The following is a 16,692-nucleotide window of genomic DNA, read 5'->3' on the forward strand; positions in this document are numbered from 1 at the left end:
CTCTAAAGTAGTTAAACGAAACTATGTTGTATCCATCAACTCAACACCTTCTGTCAGTTTTTCAACCGCATTTTATTAAGACTAACACTTTTGTTCTGATCAGAAATATGCCATTGAGAATAAACTCCTATTACTCCCATCTCCTGTATTTTAGTTTGCATGACACAACAGCTTCAGAGTGTACAAAGTGGTTTCCTTTATGATGAAATTAAACTAGCAGATGATCTCTGGGAGCACTGCTGATGCAACCAACCACTAATGGAAATGCATATCGGGTAGATGCCAGGTCCTCAATACCAACTGATTTGTTCCTACTGCACCACATTGCCTGTTAATGCAGACACAGATTGAAGCATGCCTTGCAACTGTAACAGAGAACAAGTTTTTTAACAAAAATTAAATTACTGACTGTTTAGAGATGTATCCAGTCTCAGAATTTGGACCCAACTTCTGATGTTCCAAAGCTCAGAGGTGTTTGATCAAGAATTTTGGTTCAAATTTCTATAAACCATATAAAAGAGAATAACTGTGCACTTGGGTGTAGGTCTGACTTGCATGTGAAACACATGCACTTGATTTAGACTCTGTGTTAGGGGGCCTTTTCCACAAGTTCAAGACTATTATTTACCAAGGGGGTTTATACATTCATAAAATAAAATGATGGGAAAGAAAACAAGTTTGTTGGCATACATCCAGCAAATTTTATCTCTAAAGATTATTCATGTATTTCTTAATACGTGAAGTTTTAAAATAAAATGCATACAAGTCTTCAATATACTCAGTACCACCAACTAAAATCTTTGTCTCCACAGCATATACTTGGCAAGTAATATTATCTACACAATGTCCAAGTTCACAAAGGATTTTGTTTCTATTTATGGTAAAGCACACATTTGTTTTAGCATACTGAGTGAGTGGTTTTAGTTCCATTCAGTCTACCTAATCCTCCTTCTCCCCACATCAGGGCATAATCCAAAGACCAGTAAAGCTTTTAGGAGAGTCTTGAAAGGTTGCTTATTATATTACTCTGAAAAAAACAAAACAAAACAAAGCCCCATGCTCTCTGGCACAGGCTTGGACAGTTGTCCAAAATAAAATTTTAAAGAAACACTGTTTCATACAGTTCACAGGCTGACAAAATGACAGCTGTGTTGGAGTGACAAATCCAGAAACATCAGAACTCTAGAGAACTCTAGAGCAGCTACAGATTATTATTTATTACCAAGAAAACAAAATATTCAGCAAATGCCAATAAGATCCTGAGCAGAAAGAATCCCTTGCAAGCTTTCCATGGTCTTTTTTTTTCCAGATGCTGTTCAAAGCCACATTTTTACAGATGTCTCATTCTCTGTATAATGATCTTTTTCTTAACCTTTTTAGTATATTCTTTATTTAAGAGGTTTTTAATTACCCTGCTAAACCAGTAGCCTATAAAAAGTTAAAATATTAATTAGACCAGATATACTAAAGAGATATGACTGGAACAGTATGTTCTGTGGGGAAAAAAAAAAAAAAAATAACAGAAAAAACAAAACCAAAACCCATGCAGCCAAATTGTCTCTAGCACACTCAGGCCAAAACAAAGTTTCCTTACTACCCCAAAGAGCAACATTTGAGTGCACCCTCAGCAAGCCTGCTGATGACACCAAGCTGTGTGGTTTGGTTGATAACGCTGGAGGGCAGGAATGCCTTCCAGAGCCACCTTGACATGCTTGTGAGGTGGGCTGATGCCAACCTTATGAAGTTCAACCAAGTCAAGTGCAAGGGCCTTCACCTGAATTGGGGCAATCCCAGGCACAGCTACGGGTTGAGTAAAGTAGTGATTCAGAGCAGCCCTGCAGAGAAGGACTTGGGGGTGTTGATCAATGAGAAACTTAACATGAGCAGACAGTGTGCGCTTGCAGCCCAGAAAGCTAACCGTATCCTGGGCTGCATCAAAAGGAGTGGGACCAGCAGGTCAAAGGAGGTGATCCTGCCCCTCTACTCTGCTCTCGTGAGACCCCACCTGCAGTATTATGTTCAATTCTGGGGCCCCCAACACAAGAGGGATATGGAACTGTTGGAGCAAGTCTAGAGGAGGGCCACAAAAACACTCAGAGGGCTGGAGCACCACTCCTATGAAGACACATTGAGAAAGATGGGCTTGTTCAGTCTGGAGAAGAGGAGGCAGCGACCTTATACCAGTCTTCAAAACCAAAAGCAGGCTAATACAACACAAGAAATCTGGAGAGAGACATATTACAAGGGAATGTAATGATAGGACAAGGGGGAGTTACTTTAAGCTGGAAGACAGGAGATTTACTAATTAGGAATAGATTTATTATGAAGAAATTCTTTACTGTGAGGGTGCTCAGACACTAGAACAGGTCACCCATGGCTGTGGTGCTCCATCCCTGGCAGTGTTCAAGGCCAGGCTGGATGGGGCTTTAAGCAACCACGTCTAGTGGAAGGTGACCCTGCCTGTGGCAGGTAGATAATCTTTAAGGTCCCTTCCAATCCTAACTATTCTATGATTCCACGATTTTATGGAAAGCCTTTAGGGTTTCAGTACCAACACCTTACACTCCTGCCACAAGGCACAGAAATTCAGTCAATTTGCATACAGAAAGGAATCTAAGTTTCCCAGCACCAGTTTTGCAGCCAGTGTTCTAATATTTTCCATGAATAGCATCCCTTTCTACCGTTTTACTTTTATAAAATTCCCTCAATTTCATTTTACTTTCACTGCAACAATACCCCTGCCTTTGAAACCATAGTAACTTTTACATAGAGCTCCTGCTCACTGCTCAAGATCTCTTGCATATCTTTGAGTAAGTCAATTCAGAACTATATGCAAGTAGAAGGTATGAGGTGAAAAGTATAATTGTTTCAAAGTGAGATTCTTCTGCTGTCTACTTTATCTCATTTTATTAAATAAAGCATATATTACAAGAACACTCAGAAGCAGAGATGGCTCAAGTGTATCAGCCACTAGGTAGAGAATAAGAAATAAGTGGTAGCTCACAGCCTAAAATCCAGCCTAAGCAGACAAGGCAGTTACAGTATGGAAAGGAAAAGACACACTATGAAGGATAAATGGCATGATAATTTATAAACATTTTGTTGTTCTGTTTTTTTATTTCCCATAAGGTTGGTGGGCCAAGGCTAAAATAAAGAAGCTGTTGGAATTACAATGTGAGAGGAACAGGCACAAATAACTGTTCAGCACAAAGAAAGAACACAGAGAGTAAAATGTGCACAAATTAGTCATACACCAAGACACCAGCAAGATCTTTTAGCAGCTGATCCAGTTGCTGGCTACTTGTGACAATTTATCTCTTCCCTAAACATAAATGAATTAAAAAAATGGGAGATCAGGTAAGGATCCTGCACTATGTTAACAGAACTAGTTCTTTACCCTAGAGTTGAGTATAAATTAATTTATAACTACACAATCTCATGGATTTCAACAGATTCTTTGATCCTAACACAGGATTATAATTCTAAAAATGTTCACTCATTTCTTCTCTGACTCATACTTTAGGTATCCTCTTCCATTCTCACTATGACTTGTTATGACATTCTTCTCTATGAATACATATACCACACAGCCCTGTTAATTGCCTTTCCTACATACTTCCCATATACTGCTTACTAACAACTGACTTTCCTGAATCAAGAGCTATGCTCATGTTTGACAAGGGTATGAAAGTGTAGCATTTCAGAAATTATGCACTGAGCTTTAGTGCTCTCTTTCCTTACAGGTCCTCAGAAATGCTAATGAGGTGAGTCTCTTTATTAAGTGTCAAGTTCTAATGACCTTGTGACATAAAGGCTGTTCTTTGGAAGTGATACCTAAACACAGATGTAGCTTTTGATGTCTGTTAGCAAAATATGTTATCAGCTATTGCCCTGCTCTAGGTAGAAGTAAGGATTGAGTAAAATATGTTTTACAGTGGTAGCATCTGGGCAAATAACAAGCTGTCAACTCAGTCATGGTTCTACTGTGGCATGTAAAGAAAAAGACAAAACCTTTGAGGCATTCAGACTGCAGTGTTGCACTGGATCTCACTGCAGTTTGCCAAAGGCTTTTCACAGCAATTAAATTTCCTAAAACATCTACACCTCCTCCCGAATACTGAAAGGGCTCAAACTCATATTCTCACCATAATAAAAAAGATAATAAAGTAATCTGAAAGTAAGGCAGTCTATTTTTTCCCAAAATTACAAGGTCAAACAAAAACGGTGTCTAACTTTATATCTTCAGTACCAATAACAGAGAATACTGGATACACAGTAAAAATTTAATTAGTAGAGTAGAAGAATGTAATAGTTGATCTCACAATAGAATCCTCTTTTGAATTTATATTTTAAGTAAGTTAAAGATCCAAACTGACATTTCCAAATATTTCATGAATTCTGCCTCTGTAATCACCCTGTCAGATCCCAATGCCTCACATACTTCTATACTTACTGCTATCTTGTTTTAATAAACATGTCTAGGTTGCACCTGTTCAAAGGTTCCTGGAACATGTGCACTCATAGCCTCACAATAATCAAGAGGCGACAGCTGTCCTTGTAGCTGATTCAAACATTTCTATCCTAATTAGGGACACAGACAAATTTTATTAGCTGCTCATATTTAGCCTGCATTTCCCTAATAAGATTTATGGGACTATAAAGACCTGAGCCATGCAGTGTCAAGACAGGTTGCATATGATACTACAAGTTATGAGAACAATGGACTGTTTCCAGATATATCTCTTCTTTCTTACTAATAAAAAGTTAGTGAATACTGTTGCTGACTCTTTCTTTAAAAGCCTTCTTTAAGGAAGAGATAATTAATGTCAAATACCTGTTAAGGAAAACACTAGTAATCCTTGACACTTCTCGAAACCTCATATCAAAACAGTAATGCCTGCCAGTTTTCTGATTTTGTATTAGATGTTGTTAAGTGTTTTGTAAAATAAATCAGTATTTTTGCAATGTTTTTAAAGGTGGGGAATGTATTCAGCACCACTTTTTAAAAAGGTATTAGCTCTGATTTTACTCAAATTATTAGCCTCTTATCATACCTGCTTACTTAGCATCATCAAATCAGATCTTCAGGAAGAAACAATTTACCTTCATCTTCAGAGAATGTCTCTTCCATCTTAAAATGACCACCTGTTAAGAGGTTAAAGAAAGACTTATATCATAAGATGAAACACCACTTCACATCACCAACTATTAGCAACCTCTTCCAAATGTTTCTTTTTCCTACTTTGCTCAACAACTCAAGACAAGGGCCAAGCAAGCACAGGGTTTTTCCCAGGCAAAATATATCACTTGCCCTTCCCCCAGAGAAGAATGTTTTAATCCAGTACAGATACACATTTTTCTAAGGATCAAAGAAGTTTAGATGTTCACAGCCAAATGACTGTAGCTGGAAGAGGCAAGAAGTTGAAAACCAACTTACTTTCTGCTCCTTTGAGATGACACCTAAAGACTTCTCCCATCCCCTTCTCTCTATCTGCTGTTGTCTAGTAAACCCACCAAGGGAGTAACTTCTTGACAAAATACTACTTTGTACATATATTAACTCAAAAAAGACACTTTGAAATTGATCTTCCTCATTTATTGGAACTTGTTCTACACTTTATATACTCTTCCTGGGGCCTGCAATAGGTACTCTTTGTCAAAAAATAGATACCTACTTTCTCTATTCAAGGTCAGGTTTTACCTCCACATCCAATTAATCTACCCACAAAGCAGAGATAATTTTCCAGTGATGTGACCAAAAAATTACATACTTTCACCCCACAACTTTCTTTTTTCGCCCCATTGAAACCTTTACCATTAGGTATCACATTCACCTGTTGTAGCAATTCCCAGCTTAAAAGGGATTAAGTCAGCAGCCCTAAACTCTTACTGATAAACCTACTTTACGAAGCCCAGCAAATTCCAAAATATCATCTTTCAAATGAATTTTAGGCTTCTTCGGCCAGACTTTTCCCCCATTTTTCACTCTCTGATCACCATTAAAATTTGAGGCTGAATTATGGATTTTATCAGCTCTTCCAAGCTAGCTCAACAGCCCCAAAATTGCTAAAAATGCTTCAGAGAATTCTTCGTATTTTAGATGTCATATAAACTTGATGCCTTTTAGAAGTCGGGTTTTATTCCTCAAGAACTACATTATTCCTCAAATTTACTAATACAATCTCGTAACTAATTGTAACTACTTAAGTAACTGCAAACTGCTGAACAAATCCTGTATCTCAGAATCCTGACTACTCCTGTCCTCATTTTACTTGTCAGTGCTTCCTGAATTTCATCCATTCATTGCTGTTTCTGGAAATTTTCAGGCACACTAAATTTTTAGCTGTTCTATTTTATCTATTCCTGTCCTTACTTTTCAGTTTCTTTTCCTCCACATCTCTTGTAATTTTGGGTGCTTTTTGATAAGCCTGTTGTGCTGGAGCTCCTATTTAGATGAGTCCCTATCTTAACAAGAAGTAACTAAAATATTATGGAAAAGAGCTCATGAGAGAAGGAAGGACAGCTACATTTATCTCCATCAACTCCTAACACAGAACTAACTCAACTATGAAACCCCCTTCTTCCTTTGCAGCCAATTACCTCATGGCCCACCATTGTTTTCTTCATCTCCTGCAGCACTTCCCTGCTCGCACTTGGTTTTGCCCTGGAAAATCTTCCCCATCATTGCATGAGAAATCCAAAAAGAACATTCTGATAGAATTTTTCAGTGTTTTTCTTGCAGGAGAAATAATACAGAGGACCTCTCAGTGGTTGATTTCTGGACATGTGTTTATATAACATGAAGCACACAGTGGATTTTCTTTCTAAACAAAATAAGACACTGTTCTTCTTTCAGATAAACAGATACGTCAGAATTTGACAGCAATCATATTGCTTTCAGGCTAAGAATTCCACATGGCTTCAGGTCAAGACTTCCAAACCCATTCTCCATTTGTCTTAAATGTGGAACAGGAGGCTTCTCTCTATTTAGGAAGCTGCTTTATTTTCTGTTTTCAAACAGATGTGTTTTTTAACTGCAAACACGAGCTGACAACTCCATAAGGCTTTTGCTGTTGTCTTTCCTGTTCTTACTGGCTTTTTTACAAATCCACAATGCAGATGTATTAACAATAGTCTCTAGCACACACACACCCCAATAGTGCAAATGGGAAGCAGAACTCCAGGAGGAAACTTCCAAACCAATGTTCTTCTTCAGGGTGGATTTATAGTAAGTTTCATTATTTAGAAACCTTCTTTGGTCTTTAAACTGCTAGTGTACCATGGGATTTACTTACTCCCTGAGATTCACACGCAGGTAATATAACTTGAAGACTGTGTTTTTCAATTCCTACACATATCAGTGGCAGAACTCACTGGTCTTCTTGGTTCTTTCTTCACTGACAAAGAAGATGTAATATTCTGACAAACTGCCACGATTTGGAGGGTTTACGCCAGAACCAAGAAGGAGCTGAGCCTGACAAGTATTTTTACATTTATTCAAATGGTGAAATTTTCCTTGCATCACTCGTTCATTCTTCTTCCTCTTGCACTGCAGTGCAGCAAAGCCTCCTGCTACCATCCAGACCTCGTGTGGTATAATATGGTCTTTTAACACTTAAAAACGTTTTCTTAAGTTATCTTTGACAGAACAACCCAATTGGAAAAAAAGTCATACTTGATGTGCTAGCACGGCTGAAGGACCAGCTGAAATGCCTGATTAAAAAAAATCTTAAAAATTAACTGTTAACAAGCCATTCCCAAACCTTTAAGCTCAAATTTCTCCATCAGTGACTCCCAGTAAGAGTCTGATTTTAGTTCACAGAAGGGTACTGAGCATCTCTGGACACAATGCTGTCACTCATGTTAGAATAGGATCCAAAAAGGCCTCAAAAACTGTAAGCGAGGGACAGATTATACGTCACTGTAAAATCATTATATTCATTATGTATTGCAAACATAACTCAAAACTTGTGTAATAAACACGTAAACGTATTGGCTTTCGCAAATTATAGGCGTGGTTATGTGGATATAACTGTACCAGTTTACAGTAACAGAAACAAAGCTCACTAAAGATACAAGATTAGACAACAAGTTAAAAAGGGCCAGAACTCTTCATCAAAATGGATTCACATAGCAAAAGAATTTGTAAAGGTAAAAGAAAGGGGGGGGGGGGGCTTGGTATAAGAAAAGCTAGTGCCTGAAAAACATAGAGTTACAGTACTTTTTAGCTTAACTTAGGTTGTAGAAAGAGAACATTTACGTTGTAAGTCTGTGGAATGCAGTGGCCACACTAAACATGAATTAATAGTTTCACACTATAGTATCTTCTAAAGTATCTTTAAAGAACAATGCTTGTGTTGTAAGTCTGTGGTGAGATAACAGGATTTAGTGGCCCCACTAAACATGAATGAGTTATTTCACACCATCCTTCTACTTACCAGTTAGTTTAGAGACAGTGCCTCCCAAACATCTGCTAGCTTGGGATACTCCTTGTCTGCCCATCCTGCAATAAATTTTGCAGGAAGGTCACACTATTTTAAATTATTGCTAGTTATCAGAAGAATTACAGATATGGCTGGTTTCAGCTAGCTGTGCGATTACTGGGGCGTCCAACTGTGCCAAAGGTGAAAAGTACACTGTGAGGAAGACTGCTTACTTCATCCTCAAGACCCCTGCCCACAATCACTGGAAAGCAGTGTGCAGACACCAACAGGAGGGGACTTATGATAATAAGTTCTGGGAGTTAGTCAGAATATTCCCCACCTATATGTGGGAATTATGAATATGTATGTAACTAATGTAATAGTGAAAGTATATAAACCTGTAACAAATGCTAATCACTTGTGCCTCTGGCTACAGTCACGCGCTCAGTGCTGTTGCTATAAACGTGGCTCAAATAAATTGACGAGAGCCAGACCAATGAATCAAATTGGTTTATTGAGCAAGCGACAGCAAGCAAAACAGCGCTGGGCGGCCGGGGAGTCTCTGCTCCGCCAACGGCACGCAACTCACTTCCCCAAAGTCCCCGGTTTTATACTCTTCTTCATCCGATATATGTGTCACTTCTTGGCGTACTCTGCGTCTGTGTGGCCTGTTGATAAGGGGTCTCATTCTGCCTCCTGGTGGGTGTGGGGAGGAAGGCTCCTTATCACCTTCCCCATACATCGTTTACTTTAAAGGATGCCGGCGGTCTATAAGCAAAAAGTCAAAGCGTCGCAATTTTCCAGTAACTCTTAAGCAAGCAAGATTTGATTAACAAACAGGAATTTACTCATCACACTGTTGCTTTTGCTTTATTGACTTTGTCCCTCAATAAAACCTTGTTATCTTGTTTAGAGGAATGAGCTCTTATTTCACACTTGGTTTTCCCCTTATGATGCCACAAAGATGAAGAAAAAAAAGTAAATTTCTGGGTTGGAAAACAAGCAGCTAAATATAAGGTTGAATTTGTTGATGTTGTGTAATATTGCCTGACTAATTCCAGCCACCAAACATTTCAGCTGTCCCCCAACAGGTGTAAAGCAGTTTCAGTTTGTACTTCTGCACAAACTATTTGGAGAGTCTGAAACCCTTGAGTATTACAGCTATGCCATTCTTAAGGACCAACAGTCCAACTTAACTCTTTTGTCCGCATAACTGCAAACTTTCCTTCCAAAATGATGCGCAACTGTACCATCACTGATCTCTTTGCCAGCCTCTGGAACCAGAACCTTCTGATGCCATAAGCACACATTTAAACTTGTAGCATACACAATGAGTGACAAACCCCAGGACTGAATATTCAAGAACTCGTTTCTTCAACATCTCCTACTGCTGAACAAGTTAACCGTATTTCAGATTTCACCCACTTTCACTATTCAAATTTAAACAGAGTGTGGCTGAATATTCCTTTTAAATTGTAAATGACAAAACCACGTACCACTGCTGTGGATGCCCTATAGAACGAACGCCCACACCCCACCCCAAGGGTGACAAAGCAGAGCTGTGCGCAAGAGAAGGGCAAAATGACACCAACCGCCCCCCTACCATAACAACGGAAGGTCGGACAGACAGGAGGCGGCCCTGGCCGCTCATGCACGCTCCCCTCAAGGCTGCCCGGGCTGCTTCTGGGCAGGCGCCCGGGCCCTCTGCGCCGGGGCAAAAGAGCCGGCCCGGGGCACTCGCTCCCGGCCTTCCCCCGCCACCCTGAGGGCTCTGCGGGCAGCAGGGAGAGCTCACGGCAGAGGAAGCCGCCGCGGTGTGAACGGGACCGCTCCCGACCGTTAGGGCTAGAGGGGAACCGAGGTGCAGCGCCGCAGCCACAGAAGGCTCCCCGCCTCTCGCGGTGCCACAGCGATCAGCCCTCGGCCACACCGCGGCGCTGACCCCACCCCGGCTCGGAAGAAGGCCTGGGGCGGTGCCGGGCGGCCGCAGCGACCTCCTGCGGGTAACCGGCGTTGGTGCGCGGGAAGCTATTAAGAGAGCAGAGCCGGTGCTGGTATGAAGGGCTGTGCCGCTCTCCCCCGGTGTCAGTTGTGGCAGCCGGCCGGCGAGGCGCTGGCAGATGTCGCTGGAGGTCCACGCTTTGCCAGCTGCCAAAGAAAGACCAACTCCGGCCTGGAGCCTGGGGTGCTTCCGCACAGACCTCCCAGGCACGGACCGTCCTGCGGGTGACCCTGGGCAGTGCCGGGAGCTGCTGCAGGGCTTCCACAGCAGCAGGAGCTCTCCATTGCATCCTTCCTCGGGCCCAGTAGCAAGGCTGAGTTATAGTTTTCCCTTTTCAGATCCGAAACAGCTCTTCCTGTGAACATCAGGCACTGCTAATTGTAGAAGTGTCATTTTTAGTTGCAGATGGTCACACAGAAGCTGAAGACCCAGCTGACCTACAAACAATGTTGGAAGTAAGCTGATTTGATTCTGGTGGGAGACAGGAGCAGGAACGACTGGGGTAGTGTCTGAGCTAGCAGGATTTCCATAGGGGGTATTTATTTCAATAGATGGATGTGTCCAGTGTCAAAACACTGCTGTCAAAGTGGCCAGCACAAGGCTGCACCAGGTCAGCTCAGGCTCACTACTGACAATGGCAGGTGCCTTACTTCAGGAGCTGCTCAGGTGAAGTGTTAGTTCTCAGTATTTACAGACTTATGTAATTTAATGCTAGTCTTTTTTACATTGCTCAGCAAATGCAAAGTGGTTAATACGAATAAGATCAGTATAGTTGCATAACTTACGTATACAATGTACAGTAGTACTGGTTAATATGAAGATCAGTATAGTTGCATAACTTACGTATACAATGTACAGTAGTACTTCTGTGCCTGCCCTTCTTCTTCCTGTTCTATATGTTTGAGAATTTTCTCCCAAAGCAGTACCAGTGGAAAGCCAGAAAAATTCTGCTGTATGCATAATATAACTTGGGTTAATGCAGAATACTGGAGTTTCCCTTTACTAATCCGAGAGAGAGTCCAGCTTTCTTACTCTGTGCAACCTGTACACCACAGTCTGTACACATTTGTGGAACCGGAGTAGGAATTCTAACAGGAGCACATTTGGCCTCACTGCAAAGATAAAGATATCAGTAAAATCAGTAATGCCAGACATGACAGTGCTTACTGTAACACGAGCAACTCTGTGAGGTACTGTGTGAAATCCTTCCAGTAGTGCAAGTAAGTTTTTAAAAGGCTACTGAATGGTGAAAGAAGCATTTGATGAACTCCCGTTGACCCAGGCTGGCTGACAACAATCCTGGAACTGGAAAAGAAATACCATTTCCACATACAAAATATCCTAGCTTACCTCAATATTTAAAACAAAACAACAAAACCTCTACATACCCATTTTCTGATACTTATTTTATACCTTTTAGATTCTTCAGCAACAGCTGGCATCATCTCAGAGGTTTTCACAACAGACTTTAAACCCATCACCCCTTGTCCTCTCACTACAGTCCTTGATGAAGAGACTCCTGCATCCTTGTAGGCCCTCTTCAGATATTGGAAGGCTGCTATGAGGTCTCCATGCAGTTTTAAATAAGATCTAATCTTAGATGACTGTGTACATTAAATATACAGTTTACCATCTGTCCGTCTTAAAATAGCTGATAAGATAATCTCACTCCTCAGTTCTTGCTTGCTCTTAGACACAGTATTTTTTGGGAGGTTTTAAAAACTCTTTTAATACTTCAGAAAAACAGAAGAAAACCCCAACTGAGCTAGGAAAAAAAAAAAGGAAAGACTGAATCTTTCTCTCATTCCTATCCCTATAAACTCAAGGAAGCTCTGTTGTTGCCAAAAAAGTTAATTTCACGTCCTGCCCCTGTCAGCAGAACCTGTTCTACTCTTGCAAACTGCCATGTTTGACAGAATGCTAAGCCACCTTTTTCAGGAGCATTTTCCTGCCATCATTTTATCTGGTTCTTTAGATAAAAGCTTAACATCCGATGCTGGAAGGACATTCAGCTTTACACTTTGTTGGTTATAAACAATTCCATATTCCTATGCGCCAGTTCCATTTGGTCTGTCCTTCCTAAGAGAGAGCTTCTTGAGTAGTAGGATATTGTTGGAAAACAGAGTATTTCTACAGTCAGGTTTTCTGTAAACAATCTCAATCTTTTTCAGGTACAGTCTAAAATCCACAGGATACGAAATAACAGTAGACTTGAAATGAAAACTCCACCACATAGCTCAGATAAGATTCTGATGACTTCCACACCAAGTGATGCATGTAGGTGTAACAATTTTTATCCACAAACAAGTTACTCTTTAGCTGGACTCTGGGTTTTGAGAATGCCATGGATCTTTGGAAAATAACCTGTGGATAGTCTGGGTTTAAGCAAGAAAAGCAGTATCATCTTCCTGAGATTTTTCAGGGTAGCAGGACCATAGCCAGAATTATATATACTATTCCCTCCTGCCCATTAGGATGAAAACTCCTGTTCTGCACAGGTAAAACTGTTACCTGATCTTGTCCACATTAATTGGGATTCTCTTCAGTGGACATGGAATGCAGTGCAAAGCATGTAGGGAAACAGGGCAGAGAGTCAAGGAGGCAAGAGAGAGAAATGAGGACAGGGAATACATTTTGTCCCTTCCCTGTGAAATGCTGCATAAACCGTTTTTTCTGTTCCTATGTAGCGTGAACTCCAGTTTGCCCTCATTTCATAGGGACTGGGATGACAAAAGCAGTCAAGGACAAACTATTATAGTCTCCTTAAGTCCTCTCTCCTCTGCTGGAAATACCCTTAATCCATGTAAGACACTGTTGTGGTTTAAACCCAGCTGGTAACTCAGCACCTCGCAGCTGCTCACTCATTCCCCCTCCATTCCTCCCTACCCAGGCAGGATGGGGAGAAGAATTGAGAGAACATAAAACTCACAAGCTGAGATAAGAACAGTTTAATAACTAAAATAAAGTACCATGCTAATAATAATGATAAGGGAAATAACAACGGGAGAGAATATAAAACTAAAAGGGGAAAGGAAACAAAAAACAAACTCAAGTGATGCACTGTACAATTGCTCACCACCCACTGAATTATACCCAGCCCAACCCAAGCAACAATCGGTCCCTTCCTGGTGACTCCCCCCAGTTTATACACTGGGCATGATGTGGTGTAGTATGGAATACCCCTCTGGCTACTTTGGGACAGGTGTCCCGTCTCTGCTCCCTCATGGCTTCTTGTGTCCTTGTGTCCTTCCTCATTGGCAGAGCATGAGACTGAAAAGTCCCTGATCAAGGTAAGTGCTCCTCAGCAACAACTAAAACATCAGTGTGTTACCAGTGTGTCATGGTTTAAACCCTGTCGGCAAGTCAGCCACACAGTCTACTTCCCCCCACCCCCCCACCCCATCCCTTTCTTCCCTTTCTCCCTGCCCCGCTCCCTGAGGGACGGGAAGAATCGAAAGACTGTAACTCCCACAGACTGAGATAAGAACAGTCCAGTAACTAACGTATAACACAAATCACTACTGCTACCACCAATAATAATAAGAGAAATAACAAGGGAAGAGAATATGATACCACCCGCCGAAACGAGCCTGACCGAGCAGTGAGTGCCCTTCCGGGTAACTCCCAGTTACCCCCTGGGCATGACGTGCTGTGGTATGGAATACCTCTTTGGCTAGTTTGGGTCAGGTGTCCTGTCTCTGCTTCCTCCCAGCTTCCCCTCCTCCCTGGCAAAGCATGAGACTCACAAAGTCCTTGGCCAGACTAAACATCAGTGTTATCAGCACTGTTCCCAGGCCGAAAGTCAAAAACATAGCACTGCACCAGCTACTAAGAAGGAGGAAAAAAAAAATGATTGCTACTGCTAAACCCAGGACACAGTGTTAGACTAAACCCAAAACACAGCACTGCACCAGCTACTGGGAAGAAAATTAACTCTGTCCCCGTGGAAACCAGGACAGATGCTTATTTGGTATTTTGTGCCTGCCCCAATGCCCAATAGTGAACAAAACAGGGCCTGTGATAATAGTTTATATTCTTCTAATGAGTATAGAGTACAGTGAAAAAGTAAAATCTGAAAAAGAACTCCTATGCAAATGTAAAGAACTCCAAAACCCAAAAGACATCCTTGAGAAACAGAGGAATCAACTCCAAAATGTTAACCAACATTTAACACAGACGCACCACGACTTTCAAATCAGGAACCAGAAAGAAGAAAAGATGACTGCAGTTACCTGTGAAAGAAAGAGGCTCAGTAGAAGCCAGAAGTTCTGGCAAAAGAAATTCTTTGATTTAAAAGAAACAAAGGAAAGACTGAAGATAGAGATATCCAAGCTTAGAAGAGAAAAGGAGTTCCCTAGACAAGAGCTTGAAAGAAATCAGAGTGAAATGCAACAAATAAAACAAAAAGAAACTGCAGCAAAATCTGAACTGGAAACCCACCGTCAGTTACTGCAGACCCCAGAAGCTGAAAAACTGAACCTTGAAATGACCCTGCAGGAATGTTTTTACAGTAAACAGATGTTGCAGAAGGCCTTCGAGAAGCTCCAAGCAGATGAAGATTCCACAGAGAAGAAACTTGTGACTGAACTCAGAAATGCAAAAGCAGATACTGATCTTTTGAAGTCTTGCTTGACCAGTGCAAACAGAGAACGCAAGAGGTTATCAACAGCAGTAATGAACGCCAGAGAAAAATCAGTTACTTAAGAATGAACTGCAGGAATACCAACAAGATGCTTCCAGCTATGAAAGTGACATTATACAATACACTGAAGATTACTCAGTATTACAGAATCACCTGTGGACTACTGAAAATGAGAGGAATGCACTATATTTACATCATATTTATAAATATGTATTATACTTATCTCCAACAAGTTACAGTTCTAGTCTCTGAGCAAAGGAAATCTCTTGGCCAGGTACCACAGTACTCCTTCAATGCAATATAACTGTTACTCTGAGTATTCCACTGGAATTTGTGCAGAAACATCTAAGTTCGAAGCTTCAGAATACGATTTGCAAGTTAGGAGCTTTACTTTGCAATACCTTCTCAGCTATTCTTTTTTTTTCTTTCCAGGCAATTCCTGATAATCTACAAGAGTCTGTTGTCTCAAACAAATGGTAATAAACCATTTTCTTTTGTAAAACATTCGCATTTCTGACCTTCAGCCATTTCCGTATTTTTGTTATGTTCAAAGGCTTGTTTTGCTCAGGGCTCCATTTGAAATCATTCTTTTTCCGGGTCACTTCATAGAGAGGGCTTACAATCAGACTGTAATTTGGGATGTGCATTCTCCAAAACCCCACAACACCTAATAAAGCTTGTGAGCTTGTGTTTCTTCCTTATTAGTTGGTGGAGATGTTGCTGTTATCTTGCTGATCACATCTGTGGGGATCTGATGACATCCATCTTGCCATTTTATTCCCCAAAACTGTAGTCGATTCCAAGTGTACCAGACGCCCTTTCAAGTAAAAGTAAATTGTGGCCTGCACTCTGCTGCCAAAGGAATTGAGAAAAATGCACTGGCAGTATCAGTTGTGGCATACCACTTGGCTGCCTTTGACTCCAGTTCATATTGTAGTTCTAGCATGTCCGGGACAGCAGCACTCAATGGTGGTGTGACTTCATTCAGGCCACAATAGTCTAGTGTTAGTCTCCACTCTCTGGTAGACTTTCGCACTGGCCATATGGGGCTATTAAAGGGTGAGTGGGTCCTGCCGATCACTCCTTGGCTCTCCAGTCGACGGATCAGCTTATGGACGGTCACTAGGGAGTCTCGGTTGGTGCGATATTGGTGCCGTCCACTGTTGTGGTCACAGCTGGCACTTTTTGGTCTTCGACCTTCAGCAACCCCCAAACAGAAGGATCCTTTGAGAGACAAGGCAAGGTGGGCAGCTGCTTAATTTGCTCTGTCTCCAAGGCAGCTATACCAAAAGCCCAACAGGTCTCTTTTGGGTCTTTGAAGTACCCTCTCCTGAGATAGTCAGAATCAGTTATGAAGGTGACTGGCTATGTCTACACTGTAAGGATGTAGGGAAGCTGTTACTATGAAAACCATGTAAGTAATTCTAATGTTCTCCTTACCTTAGACAACTGGCTAATGAAATTTAAGAAAGTTCTAAATTCCATCATCACACTCAAAGGTACTGCCAAGAAGCCAAAGGACACAATTACCACTTGTATTAAAACAGCATACTGAGGTCCTAGCTAGGATCGATGGACAGCTCTTTGGGATCACCCATTTTCTTGTGGGGACATATCAGGTGAAG

General features: G+C 41.2%; 1 long non-coding RNA gene across 2 annotated transcripts; it reads left to right on the forward strand.

The window, feature by feature from the left end:
- Positions 1-10,683: 10,683 nt before the first annotated feature.
- On the forward strand, positions 10,684-12,685 carry LOC133275302 (uncharacterized). Of its 2 annotated transcripts, none has more exons than XR_009745461.1 (2): positions 10,684-11,091; positions 12,597-12,685. It is a non-coding gene; the product is annotated as an uncharacterized LOC133275302 (long non-coding RNA). The 2 variants fall into 2 exon arrangements; XR_009745460.1 differs by having other exon boundaries at positions 10,684-10,880.
- Positions 12,686-16,692: the final 4,007 nt, after the last annotated feature.

The sequence above is a fragment of the Pezoporus flaviventris genome, unplaced genomic scaffold (assembly GCF_033815535.1).
Source record: "Pezoporus flaviventris isolate CSIRO_AGI_PZ_B2104156 unplaced genomic scaffold, CSIRO_AGI_Pfla_v1 ptg000002l, whole genome shotgun sequence".
Taxonomy (NCBI): domain Eukaryota; kingdom Metazoa; phylum Chordata; class Aves; order Psittaciformes; family Psittacidae; genus Pezoporus; species Pezoporus flaviventris.